Source organism: Monodelphis domestica, chromosome 7 (assembly GCF_027887165.1).
Source record: "Monodelphis domestica isolate mMonDom1 chromosome 7, mMonDom1.pri, whole genome shotgun sequence".
NCBI lineage: Eukaryota > Metazoa > Chordata > Mammalia > Didelphimorphia > Didelphidae > Monodelphis > Monodelphis domestica.
The window spans coordinates 158013084-158026964 of record NC_077233.1 but is presented as its reverse complement, the minus strand read 5'-3'; the positions used below and the strand labels follow the sequence as shown (position 1 = coordinate 158026964).

The window sequence follows — 13881 nt, the reverse complement described above, 5'->3', positions numbered from 1 at the left end:
CTGATGGTCTCTAGGCTCTTTACTTTACTGCTCGTAGCCTCAGTTTCCTCAGCTGTAAAATAGGCTTAATATTTGTACTCCTTTCTTTACCTACTTTACAGACCTCAATGTTGGGAATGATTGAAGGCAAAAGGAAAAGGAGATGGCAGATGATGACATGAATAGAGAGTGTCATAGAAATAGTGAATATGAATTTGGACAGACTTTGAGATATAGTGGAGGATATAAGGGCCTGGTGTCCTATGGTCCAGGGGGTCAGGAAGAGTTGGAAAAAACTGAACGCTTTGTTGAATTTGTTGAATGTCATCAACAACAACAACAAAAATAACAACTACCTCACAGGGCTGTTGTGATGATCATATGAAGTACTACATTAAAAAACTTTGCACATCTTAAAAGTATATAATTGATATTTGCTTGTTCATTTGTACCTGTTTTCCTTTAAAGTGTTCAGGATGGTTTGGAGATATATTCATGCCTATTTTATTACATGCTATAGCTAAAATGTAAATGAGGAGCAGGTACTATTTAGTAACAGATAATCTGAGGGCAGAGTCAAGATGGTGGCTTAGAAGCAGGGGAAGCTGCTAGTCCTCTGTGACTATCTTTACACACCAATCAAAAGAAAGTGCTTCAAAAAGGACAGAAATCCAGACCCAACAATGGGACAGAGTCAAAGGACATTCCCACTTGATTCAAACACAATGCCTTGCACATAGTAGGTACTTAAAATGCTCATCAAATGCAAGGTCATATTTTTTGAAAATCATCTTTCTTGTTAACTGAAGAAACTGTAAGCCAAAAGAAGCTGGATGCTACTACTCTTTTATCAGTGAGATCCCTAGAAGAAAAGACAAAATTTTAAATATGAGCATTGGTCTACTTGGTATAAATTCAAGTAGCTCATGCCCTTAAGAATTCCCCATTCCTTTATGTCCAAAGGGCTTTAAATGATTGCTTACCTTTTGATCCAGCCATAGCACTGCTGGGTTTGTACTCCAAAGAGATAATAAGGAAAAAGACTTGTACAAAAATATTTATAACTGCACTCTCTGGTAGCAAAAAATTGGAAAATGAGGGGATGCCCTTCGATTGGGGAATGGCTGAAACAAATCTGTTGGTGATGGAATACTATTGTGCTCAAAGGAATAATAAACTGGACAAATTCCATGTGAACTGGAAAGACCTCTAGGAATTGATGCAGAGAGAAAGGAGCAGAACCAGGAGAACCTTGTACACAGAGATGGATACACTGTGGCACAATCAAATGTAATAGACTTCTCTATTAGCAGCAATGCAATGATCCAGGACAATTCTGAAGGATTTATGAGAAAGAACACTACCCATATCCAGAGAAAGAACTGTGGGAGTAGAAACACAGAAGAAAAACATTTGCTTGAACACATGGGTTGATGGGGATATGATTGGGGATGCTGGCTCTAAATGATCACTCTAGTGCATATATTAATAGTATGGAAATAGGTCTTGATCAATGACATATGTAAAATGCAGTGGGATTTCTTGTTTGGCTACAGGAGAGGGTAGGGAGGAAGGGAGTGAAAGAACATGAAACATGTAACCATGGAAAAATATTATAAATTAATTAATTAAATATATTTAAAAAAAAAAGAATTCCCCATTCCTAATTTAAGAAGCTCACAACCTGAGCTAGACAGAGGCAGTCACCTAGGGTCCTTAGGTAGCTATCAGAAGTCATGCTTGATAATGTTTCCTATAAAGTGCATTCATACAGGGAGCCAGAGGAAGGAAACTCAGAAGCAACTTAACCAACTCAACTTTGTGGCAAAGAGGGGGCTCTAAAGGAGGGATGCGCCTAAGATTCTAGCCTCTATCTCTCTGTCTCTCTGCCTCTCTGCCTTTGTCTCTGTCTTTTCATCTCTGTATCTGTCTCTCTGTGTCTGTCTCTCTCTCCCCAGTATACTGTTCTCCCACTTGGGAAACATTCCTGTTGCTGGCCTATTGGAAATCTAGAAGAGAATAATAAAATGAAGTGGAAATATACTGAATCCTCATTGCATCTCTGTCCTCAGGGTCTCTATCCATATCCATTTAGGTAAAGCCATATTAAAATGGAAGATGAAAAGATACTTTGGTAACTTATACCCTGCTATCCTATACATGCTCATGTACATCCCCCCACCCCCCAAATGAGCTCATTTAATACCAAATTCTTTGTCATAATGAATTGCAGGATAGTGAATTTCTAGTATTATAAGAAAGGAAAAGAAAGTTATAAATACTTGATTTTTCCTCACTGGGGGTTCCTCAAGAAGAAGGCAGATGATGTTGGGTGTGCCATAGAGAAAGCATTTCATTTCAGGTCTGGGTTAGACTAGATGACCACTGAGAACCCTTCCTTCCAGTCTGATGTTCTATCATCTTGGAAGATAGAAAGAAGAAAAAAGCAAAATCTTAAGTTTTGGGTATTTTGAAAATGGAAGCAGATATTTTTTAAAAAGCATTGAATAGGAATAGGATTATATATATGTATATATATATATATATATATGTATGTATGTATTCATTTCTTTTAGGCCTTAATTCCCTATCTGTGAAATGAAAGGGTTGGATTAAATGGCCTCTGAAGTCCTCCCCCCCCTCCTTAATTTGTAGTTTTCTACTTTTTACATTTTTATTCTTAGAAAAAGAAATGTCCAAATTGACAGTCTCCCCCTTCACCTCCCTCCTGCATGCTCTTGGATTTCACTTTACCATAAATCATTTTAATATCAAATGTATAGAATTCCTTGATGAAGAATATTTCCCAGTCAAGATTGAGCAAGGGTCCAGTTTGAATAATAGTTCAGTCAAAAGTTTGCTTCATCAAATAGAACAATGGTCAGAATTTTCTGCATACTCTTAACAAATGATTTTCCTGCATCTTGTCTTTATTTTGAATTCACTTCATATGAGAACATATTGTCTTCTTTGGCCAGTTGAACATAAGCTCTTTGGGAGGGCAGGCACTACTTTATTTCTGTCTTTCTACCCCCAATTTTTCTAGCCCCAAACCCATGATCCTGTGGTTAATTGCTTGCTTCCTATCTCTTCTACTTTCTCATGTGCCCATTCAACATCTGGCTCTCTTCTGACCACTTTTTTTGTTTTCTCCTGAGCCCAAGCATTAAGACAGAATTCCTGTTTTGCTTCCGTGCCTTTTATTCCTCCCCTTCCCATAAGCATCTGAAACTGAAAGCTGAGATTTCCTGTTGCCATTTCATCAATAAAGGATGAGAAGCTGAACACTCTGTAAAAGACTATTCTAAGAGACTTGCTGGAGCACCTGAAATGATTGGGGTTTTTTTCTCACCTACTGTGTGTGTTTTCTCAGAACCTGGCAAATGTTTCCTAAGAGATGAGAGAATATAAATTCTGGCTTCCACTGAGAATTGAATATTCCCCAAACTGCCTGATGTACAGCCCCAGCTGAGTCCTAATGCAAGTATTTTGCTTAAGAGAACTCGTAAATGCGAGGTGCTTCTAACAATATGTGTCAAGCAGTGTGTAGCTGATGGTAGGAGTTAGATTTATGCATATTGTGGTTGTCCATTTCCAGCTGCTTTTGTGGAGCCAAACTTTTTTTTATGTTAACAGATCACATTATTATCACATTTAGAGAAGAATAATGAGATCTGGCAGTGATACATCATTGGCAGCTCATAGCGCCATTTGAAAACATGCTTGTTTTTAAGTCTGTAATAATGGGTCAAAGAGAAAGAGAGAAAGAAAGACACAAAGAAATGTGCTGCTTTTAGCACCTAGTCTCTACTTGCTGGTTGGGAATGTATTATTGCAGTGGATGAAGCTCTGCAGGTGGGCCATGAGGGACTCATTCCTGAAGACAACAAAAAATAGAAAAGTAGACTTCTGGAAGTTGGGAAAAAATGACTACTAGGGATTCACCAAAGTTCTGAGGAGCATTATGGGATGCTTCTCCCTTCAGAGGAAGGTTGATTTTATTGTTAATTATTATTCCTATTGAGCTAAATTCTAGGGGAAAGCTTGCAGTTGTGAAAATATATGTTTAGTATTTTAGTTATTTGGGGTCCCTGTTAATAGTATTGAGTAGGAATTTTTATCCTGGGATCTATGTCCCACAGGTTTTAGAGGAACCATGAATTTGAATGGGAAAAATTTTTACTTCATTATTTTTACTAATCTCTAACCAAATTTTAGCATTTTGTTATTTATTTTTTCACAGTTATTCTGAGAAGGGGCCCATGACACACACAAAATAAGCTACCCCTGACCTAGTGGAAGCACAGTAGTGGATAGGGAATCTCAGAAGCATGATGGGTGGGGGAGAGGGGAGGAGAAAGAGTTAGGTTTAGAGTCAGGAAGAACTGGGTTCAAATCTGACTTCAGACATGCTGACTGTGTGACCCTGGGCAAGTTATTTAACCTCAAAATATTATAGACAACTTTCTAGAACAATAGGTTTATTTTTTTAATTATTTTTATTGTCATGCAAGACACTTCCATATTGGTCATTGTTGTAAGAACATATAGATAACCAAAACCCCAAAATAAAACCAGAAACAAACTGATGTGAAAGACAACTCCTACAGTTCTGTACATCAGTTTCTTTTATTGTATCATCAGAATGATAATGAGCATGACTACCCTTCGCTGGGAGATGCTTCTCAGATGCCTCTAAAGTAGTAGCCTCTTCAGAATTGGAGGTGGAAGAAGGGAGAGGGAGATGGCTTAACACCAAAAGGACATTATGCCTGAATCGAGCTAACTTGTGACCTAGAGATGAGAAAAGTGGAGAGTCATTGATCGTCAGCACTGTATTTTGTCCTCAACATAGTCAAACCTGTTGTACCTTTAACTCTTAACATTCAAATAATTCTTCATTTCAGTTTGCAAATTCTCAATTTCTCCCCATTCTGTTATCAGTGCAGTTATAACTAGGTTATAACTAGGTTATAACCTAACTCCTACTGGTCATCCATAGCAATAGCTATGAGTGGGTGCCCTTGGGAAAGTTCTTCAGCCCCTTCTAATCTCCCAATTTATTAACCTCCATCCCATAGATCACTACCTTTCCTTAGTCTACCTTCTCACCTCCTGCTTCATCATCCCCACATGCTCATCTCCCTTCTGGTTTCAGCACTATAGACTGACTCCAGGACAATCACCAATAAGTAAGACCCACCTTTACCTCTCCCTCACTCCAACTCCTCCACTTTTCATTTTGGGTGAGAAAGGATGAGTTGCATAGTCTGAGCAGGTTTGTATGAATTTCAATGTGCATTGCAGATCATATTACATTATCTTCAACCCAACCTTCAAACTCTTCTGAATGTCCTTCAAGCCATCCAAGGAAACAACAGCTTTTCATTCCTCTACCCCATATAACTAATCAGTTGCCATATATTGTCACTTGTATCTCTGTGGCATCTCTCTTGTATCTGTCCCCTTTTCCCCACTCTAACGGGCACCATCCTAGTGTAAGTTGTATATTGTAAATAATTGTCAGTATAATCACATGTGTATATAATTGATAAGTGAGCAAATATACACACCTGGGGGGAGGAGGGTGCCTTCAAGTGTTTTCCTGGTGAAGTGTCTGGCCAAAAAAAAAAAAAAAAGATTGGCAATTACTGCCCCAAGCTCATGAACTGTAATCTCAAGATGCCTGGGGACTCATCAAATGAATCAGGGATTTCCTTGATCCACACTCTGCCTCCAACATGCCAGCTATTATTGCTATTATTGATGTTTCCTTCAAAGGATGACACAAAATTGTAAACTTAATGTCTAATTATGTGCCTCTTCTCTGATACGTGATGACTTTTGTGGTCCTCGGAAAATCACTGAATTTCTCAGTGACAGTCAAGTTGCAGAGGAGCTGCTAAACTGTTTGGGTAGTGCCAACTTACTGAGATTTCCCTATACCGATGCAATCACAGGCCAGGTCTCTGTCTTCCCATCCACCTCCAATTTCCCACCCCTCCAAAACTGACAACTACAACAAAGTTTTCTATGACTACAGCATTTGTGAAAAAATTTAGAACTTGGGAAGAAACTATTTTTTAGTTTTTCTTTTTGTTGTTGTTTTTAGTCTAGTTTTTAGTTACTTTTTTCTCATAGTACTAGAATTTATGAGTTTCAGGAGTTTACTGTTCTCTGTATGAGGTAAACTTTTCAATTTGACCAAAATTTACTCATTTAGATTTCAAGGGAATATTCCTATCAACCTTAAAACCAAACAAGCTTACAGCTTTGTAGCAAAGATGTTTATTTCCATTGAGAGAATACAAAACATACATGAGGGGTATTGGATAGACCCAAGTTCCACCTCCCTCCAAGAGATCAGAGAAGAGTATAGGCTTCTATAGTGTTTCAAGACAAGGGAGGGGGCAGTCTTTTAGGATTTTTACCCAGCACAAGAAATAATCTGCCAATCTGATAAGATAGAGGAAATCCTGGGCACTCTTCAGGACATGCTGACTTTTCTGGGCCAGAACATTGATTGTAATGCAGGCATGTTACCATTTCATAAACTTGATGTTCTAAAGCAATTATAAACATTGCAAAAGCCATTAAAAACTTGTTAACCCTTAACACCCCTTTCCCCATCACTATTCTAATATTTTGGGGTTTGGTGAATAAAGATTGTTAATGAGACTTTGACTGTAACTCTCTCAAAGCTTTACATTTTGCCAGATTGGAAAGTCCTGTATGATTGGGTCCTATTCATTTAGTAGTGTGCTGCTAAACTACTCAAGCTCTCTGAAAAGAAACAGCATGGCAAAGCACATTCTTAAGTTAATCTACATTATTAACATTTTCTCCATCACTGTCTGAAGTCTAGACAATCAACAAAACAACAAACCATGCCCTGATTTGTAGCATTTGCTCATTTCCACTGAAAACTTAATAATCAATTCTTAGGAGTGAGTAGGAGATAACTTCATCATATTCCTTCAATGTTCACATTCATCTCTCCCTTCTCTCTACTTTCCTTTATCTCTTTAGTTCCTCTAGTCATTCTTTTCTAGTTCTTCTGTATCTTTTCTAAGACTGAATGACTACATAACAATGGATCCTGGTTTTATACAATTGTTGTATAAGGCTTTATTTCTGATTCAGTTCTTGTTGATAATAATTTGTTGGCCCTTTTAGCCTAGAGCAAAAAAAAATATTTTTGATCAGTCTTTTCAGTCATGCCCTATTCTATACAACCCAATGTGGGGTTTTCTTGGCAAAGATACCTAGTAGTTTGCCATTTCCTTCTCTACCCAATTTATAAATGAGGAAACTGAAGCATCTGAGACTTGAAAATTTCACTGTATATTTCTTCCTTAAGTTCATTTACAAAAATTCCAAATAAGAGATTCTTGGGATGTTTTGGGAGTATATTCTGTAAACCTCCATTCATATTTGTATCCATTTATCTCTATCCATTGTTACCTTTCTCTAAATCAATTTCACAGAAAAAATTATTTGATTTATTGTATTATAAAAAAATTTTGTGATGTTTTCCCTTTCCCCCATCACATTAACCCGTTAACCTCTGAATATATCTTTAGGTGGACTAGTGATAGAGCATTGGATTAGAAATCAGAAAGACCTAAGGTCAAATCACACCTTTGATACTAATTATGTGACCATGGACAAGTCTTTTTTGGCTTAATTTCCTTATCTTTAAAATGGAAATAATAGTTATGTTACCTCCTTTCAGAGTTGTTGGGAAGATCAAATGAAATAACATATGTAAAGTTTTACATACACTTTAAATGTTTCTATAATTGTAATATAATTATAATTCTATAATTTCTATTATTGTTGTAACAAATATTTAAAAAAGAAAAATAGTGCAGCAAAATCAACTGACAAATTAAACATATCTGGCATCATATTCAATATTACATATGCAAATATCACTCTCCCTTTCCAATAATTGAAGGAAGGTGCATTTTTCCATTTCTTTTCTGGGGACAATCTTAGTGTTCCTCATAATTTTGATAATTGATGTGAAAAGTCAAAAATATAAAAAACTCCTCAATTTTTAACCCTTTATTGAAAGGTTTTCTGAAACTCTGATTTTAAATCATTATCTTGTTTCATTTAATGAGCATTGGTTAAGCATTTGGCATGTGCAAAGCACATAAATATATAACAGAGGTAGAAACCAGTCCCACCTTTCTCTTGCACCCCCCCCCCCAAACACCAATATGGAAATTTCATGTCATTTAGAAAGACCATTAAATTTTTTCTCAAGCATTCCAGTTTTATTCTCTGGTTCCATTTATCCACATCCTTCATATCCCTTTAAAGAACTCTAATAGGTAAATTCATCAGATTTTCTCTGGATTTGAAGACCAGGGTGAACACCAGAAACAGAATATGTCGTATTACCCATGAAGATATAATTAGAGGCATGTATGATCAGGAAAAGGAGGTGTGCTATCCATGTAATAAGAACAAAGGATCACATATAGATTGCCTGGATGTTGCATGGGTACAAACAATGCAGAATGACTAAAGATAGGAGTTTTATGTTAAAGTCTACAGATAAATGTCAGGAGATCTATGAACTTAAAATTTTTAATAATTTGATAACTATTTCAATTATAAGTATTTTCTTTTGCAATCTTATGTATTTTATTTTATACATTTAAGAACATCATTCTGAGATCATAGACTTCACCACATTGGCCATGATACAAAAAGGGTCAAGATGCTCTGATTTATAGGAAAGCCACCAGTGAATTGGATAGCCCTCTGGGAGTCAGAAAACTTGGTTTTAAGTCTCTCTGCCATTGGAGAAGTTAATTTCTCTAAGCCTTGGCTTCTTAATCTGTAAAATATAGGACTAATAATACACCATCCACCTCAGCCAGTTGTTATAGGATCAAATGAGGAGAGGAATATGAAGGTTTTTTTTTTAAACCATAAAGCATGTTATGAATGGAAGTCCAAGAACAGACTGAAAGTTTGTCCTCCCAAATCCAATCATCCTAAATTCAAAGTGGCTCATCAACAAAAAGGGTGATGACTCCTTGGGTAATTTTGTTGACTATGCCAGTTTATTATTATATCTGCTTAATTGTAGAAGAGTTTCAATGTGCATAACAAAAGGAAGTGCCCATTTCAACCAAATCCTACTCTTGAAATTATTATTATATTATAGATAAATAATGAGGGAAAAATTATAGATAAATAATGAGGGAAAATTCCATTGTTTTAACAGAAGTCAAGAGAGAGAGAGAGATATTTTACTAACTAGTAAGCTCACTACATTACAGGCAATTTATGAGTAGGCTTACCTATTATGGACTTTAGCTTTGTAGTCAGAACTCATGATTTCTTTGTGAAAAATCTTTCTTTGTACAAAACTAAGTTTATCATTTGGAATGTTAAATGCAATTATATTGACATATGGTGATAATGTGATAAAGCATTCGGGTTAAAGGTTGGAGGAACCATGGCTTGGCAATTAGCGATGTAAATGAAACATTCATTATCCAACATGCTGAGAAGTTGATGAACTGTACAATAAATCTGAGCCCACAGTCACTACTGAGATAAGTCATTTCAGACAATACAGTATTTATAAGCACCATGGACAGTGTTTCAGAATCTTTGATGAAATCTTTGATGTGTGGAATCTTTACCTATTTGATTACATTGAATGTCAAGATATGTCACCAAAGTATAAGGATTTAAGGTCACCAAAGGGTTTAAATCACTAAGTCTAAGCTCCAATTGTGAAGTTTAAAAGTTGACTCTTTTAAATGCTCAGGACCAAAAGTTAGTGGATATACTTGTATTTGTTACAAAATCCCATTTCATATTATGTTTATGATAAGTAGATTTGTCTTCAAAAGATCCTTATAGGAATTTGGAGTGGAATCTTATGTCCAGAAAGAAAGTTGGACTGCTTCTTCTAAAGTATGTGCTCATCTACCTATCTTGAGGCTGCTTTGTAAAACAGTTTTTAGTATTTCTTTATCCTCTACCCAGTAAGTTAAAGCTTATATATATATATATATATATATATATATATATATATATATATCAAAGAACTCTCTAATACTCGTGCTTCTGTTTAACTGTTTTAGAGAAACTTTCTCATTGAGTACCATATTCTTTGACCCTGAGTGTTGGACATGGTGAGAATCTGGTGGATGCTGGCTTATTTTTAAGGGACACACCTTTCTTAACTACTGACATTTCAATGACAGGACACAATATTTTTGAAGTGTCACAAAAATGATCAAGAAACTTAAGAAAAAAATTCCCAACCATTTTAATGTCCTAACCATCTTTGAGGTGTCACAAAATGATCTGATAATTATAGGAGAAAAGATCACCATTTACACAAGAGAAGGTGGTATAGTGAATGGAGCACTGTGATTGGATTTAGGAAGAGCTTGGTTCAAACAGTCCCTTATACATTTACTAGCTAAGCATGTCACAATCTTTATTTGTCAATTGGCTAGCATTTAGTAAACACCTACTATGTTCCAGTCACTGTGCTAAGGGCCAGGGATAAAAAAAAGGCAAAACACAGTGTTTGCTGTCAGTGAGCTCACTGTCTAAGTGGGGAGACGATATACAAAGAACTACATACAAACAGTACATGTAGGATCAATTTGGGTTAGTATCAAGTACGGCCCTAAGACTAAAGACTAGAAAAGTCTTCTTATAGAAGATTCAACTTTAGTTGAGACTAAAAGGAAAGCCAAAGAAGCCAGGAGGTAGAGATGAGGAGACAGAATTTCCTGTCATGGGAGACAGATAAGGAAAATCCTAAGAGTTGGGAGATGGAGTGTTATGTATGAAAAACAGCAAAGAGGTCAAGTGTTACTGGGTTGTAGTGGGGGGGGGTAGCAGTAAGATAACAGAATAAAGGAGAAAGGATCATGTTACTAAGGAGTTTAAAAGCCAAATAGGAGATTTTATATTTTATTCTCAGGTTTTAGGGGGTCAATTGAGTTTATTATATAAAGGCAGATGATATGGTCAGCCCTATGTTTTAAGAAGACCAATTCAATAGCTGATGGTGAAATTGACTGGAATGAGGAGAGACTTGAGGCAGGAAACCGGCCAGCAGGCTATTGCAGTGGTCTAGGTTTGAGGTGATGATAGTTGTACCAGGGTAGTTTCAGAGACCCCATCTTAGCTGCAGTTATTTCATTTTAAAATGAAGGGATCAGATTCAAATACTTCTAAGGCCCCTTACAGCTTTATATCTATGATCTCATGAAGCAGTCCCTTAGAGTGGTTAGCCTGGGAAATTAGAAAATTTCCTGATATGTCCTTGTATCAAGTTACTGGAATCTTAGAATTAGAATTGACAGAAATCTCAGACATTTTCTAGTCCATCATTTTACTAATGGGAAAACTAAAGGCCAGAAAGGTCTTTACTTGAAAAGTCACACAATAGCAGCATCTAAGATTTGAACCTAAGTTTTCTGATTCCAAATCCAATTTGTTCTTTCCACACAGATGCAAAATTGAGAAGGTTGAGAAGTTTGCTTTCAGCATATCTTACCATGTATTGCACTCTTTTGAATTCCTTCCCTCCCTTTTGAGGAAACATTGTCCTTCTTTACTCATCAAACCTAGTAAGAAACTGCTATCCACATTTATGTTTTGAATGATATTAGTTCAAACCAAAGTCTCAAGTGGTCCAGACGCTTGTGCTTTTAAAAATCTCTTATCTCTAAATAAAAGGATACATCAATTGGTTAAGGATTTTCAGGAACTTTAGCAGATTGGAGATGTAAGACCTGGGATCCGAGTTTCATTTTACTTTTTATGTTCTTATTTTTTTTTTGAGTATGGGAAGAATTGGTTAGCTGAGATCAAAACTAACTCCTTCAGTAAAATGAAACTAATTAGGGTATAGATGGTACCTACAGGGAATAGAGTATAGATATATAGGGTATGATAGGGTATGTATGGTATAGAGATATAGTGAAGAAAAAACAACACTGGTCTTAAAATGAGAAATGAGGACTTTATCAGATCGATATCAAACTTGTTGAGCTGACTTGTTACTAAAAACGAACACACCTGGAAGAATCAATATCTTAGACTGGAAGTAACTCTTCCCCCCCCCCCCCCCACTGGAATGATCAGATATTTGACTGTGGGCTGACCTTATTTTCCTTTCTGATTTGATCCTAGGTGAGAAGGGAATAACTCCCATTAGACTTATAAAATTGATAAAAGGGTATAGTGCATCACTTTATTCCCTTCATGATTTTTAATCATATGTATGATATGTGTCTTCTGTCATAGCATGAGGAATGTGTAAATATACATTGCATGAAAGGCACTGGTATAACCTATAACAGAGTAGTTACCACCTAGGGAGGGAAAGGAGAGGGAATGAAGGGGGGAGAGAAATCTGAATTGTAAAATGTCAGAAAATGATTGTTAGAAATTGATTCTAGGGGGCAGCCAGGTAGCTCAGTGGATTGAGAGTCAGGCCCAGAGATGGGAGGTCCTGGGTTCAAATCTGGAATCAGACACTTCCCAGCTGTATGACCCTGAGCAAGTCACTAAACCCCCATTGCCTAGCCCTTACCACTCTTTTGCCTTGGAACCAATACATAGTATTGATTCTAAGATGGAAGTCAAGGGTTTAAAATAAATTTAATTCTATATGTAATTGAAGAAAAAAACTTTTTTGAGTTAAAAAAATGATTATGGCATAGCTCTACATATGACTATGCATTACTACAGTTACATAGCTCCAAAATGACTACATTAAAAACATAAACATGAGTTTCTAGCTTTATTTATTTTCCTAAAAGTAACACTGAACAGCAATGACTCACATTTATTTATGAAGCACTTTGCAGTTTACAGAGTGGTTGCCTTGAAACAATTCAGGGAAGTAGGTAGTATTTGTATCATTCTTATTTTGTGGCAGGGAAACCTTAAGTTCAGAAGTTAACTGACTTGCCTTAAGTCATATAAATAGTCAGTGAACAAGTTGGAACTGGAACCAGATATCATGATTCTCAGTCTGGTTCTCTTTTTACTAAATCATATTCCTGCCTCTCTTGCAGTATACTAAATGTAATCTGAAACTCCTACCTGGACCTTTTTAAAAACAATTTTTATGGTTTTTGTTTTGTGCACCTTTCCTGGATCCCAAATAAGATCTTCCCTAACAAAGAAAAACTGCCCTGCTTTGTCTCCCAAGTGCACCATGTACCATTTGGATGAATCATAGAATATTTGGAAGAAAATATAAGCCTAGGCTAGGAAGATAGAGTGACCTAAGATTGTAGAGATCCCTGAATGTTAACTAGTTGCGTTTGAACTCTGCATAGGAGGAAATAAGGAACCCAACAGGAAGCTACTGGTGTGATGAATTTTAGCCAAATGAATAATATGACATGGAAATATCAGGTGGCGAGGAACAGTTAGAAACAAAGGACCTGGGTTCGAATTCTGGTTCAGTCACTTGCTTTCTGTGTGACATTGGGTACATTACTTAACATCTTTGATCTTAAGTTTACCAAAACAATGAGGTTTGACTTAAATGACCTTTAAGTTTTCCTAGATTTATGCATAACAAAGATTATTCTGGTTATTGTACTGAGATAGGATTAGAGCAAATGGGGAGTTTGGAGACAGGATGAGCCAAACTCACACTGGGTGGCTATTTCAAAGGTCTGATGGGTGGATTAATGCTGGTGATAGGCTGGTGGCAGTCAGTATAGAGATATGGGGAGAGACATTTTTGATGTACTATGTATTGTGTGACAATGACATATTCAATGGAACTAGAGGGATGATGGGCTAGTGAGGCCATGACTGAAATGAAGATTTAGGAGCTCTTGTTGATGCATACAGAAGTGTAGCTGAGTCCTTGGAGGGAGC

The 13881-nt window shown here is 36.5% G+C and overlaps 1 protein-coding gene across 14 annotated transcripts in view; it reads left to right on the top strand.

Moving 5' to 3' along the window:
• PRUNE2 (prune homolog 2 with BCH domain) overlaps positions 1-13881 on the top strand; it is a 329922-nt gene that overhangs the window by 150834 nt on the left and 165207 nt on the right. The gene's annotated exons all lie outside the window — the stretch shown is intronic.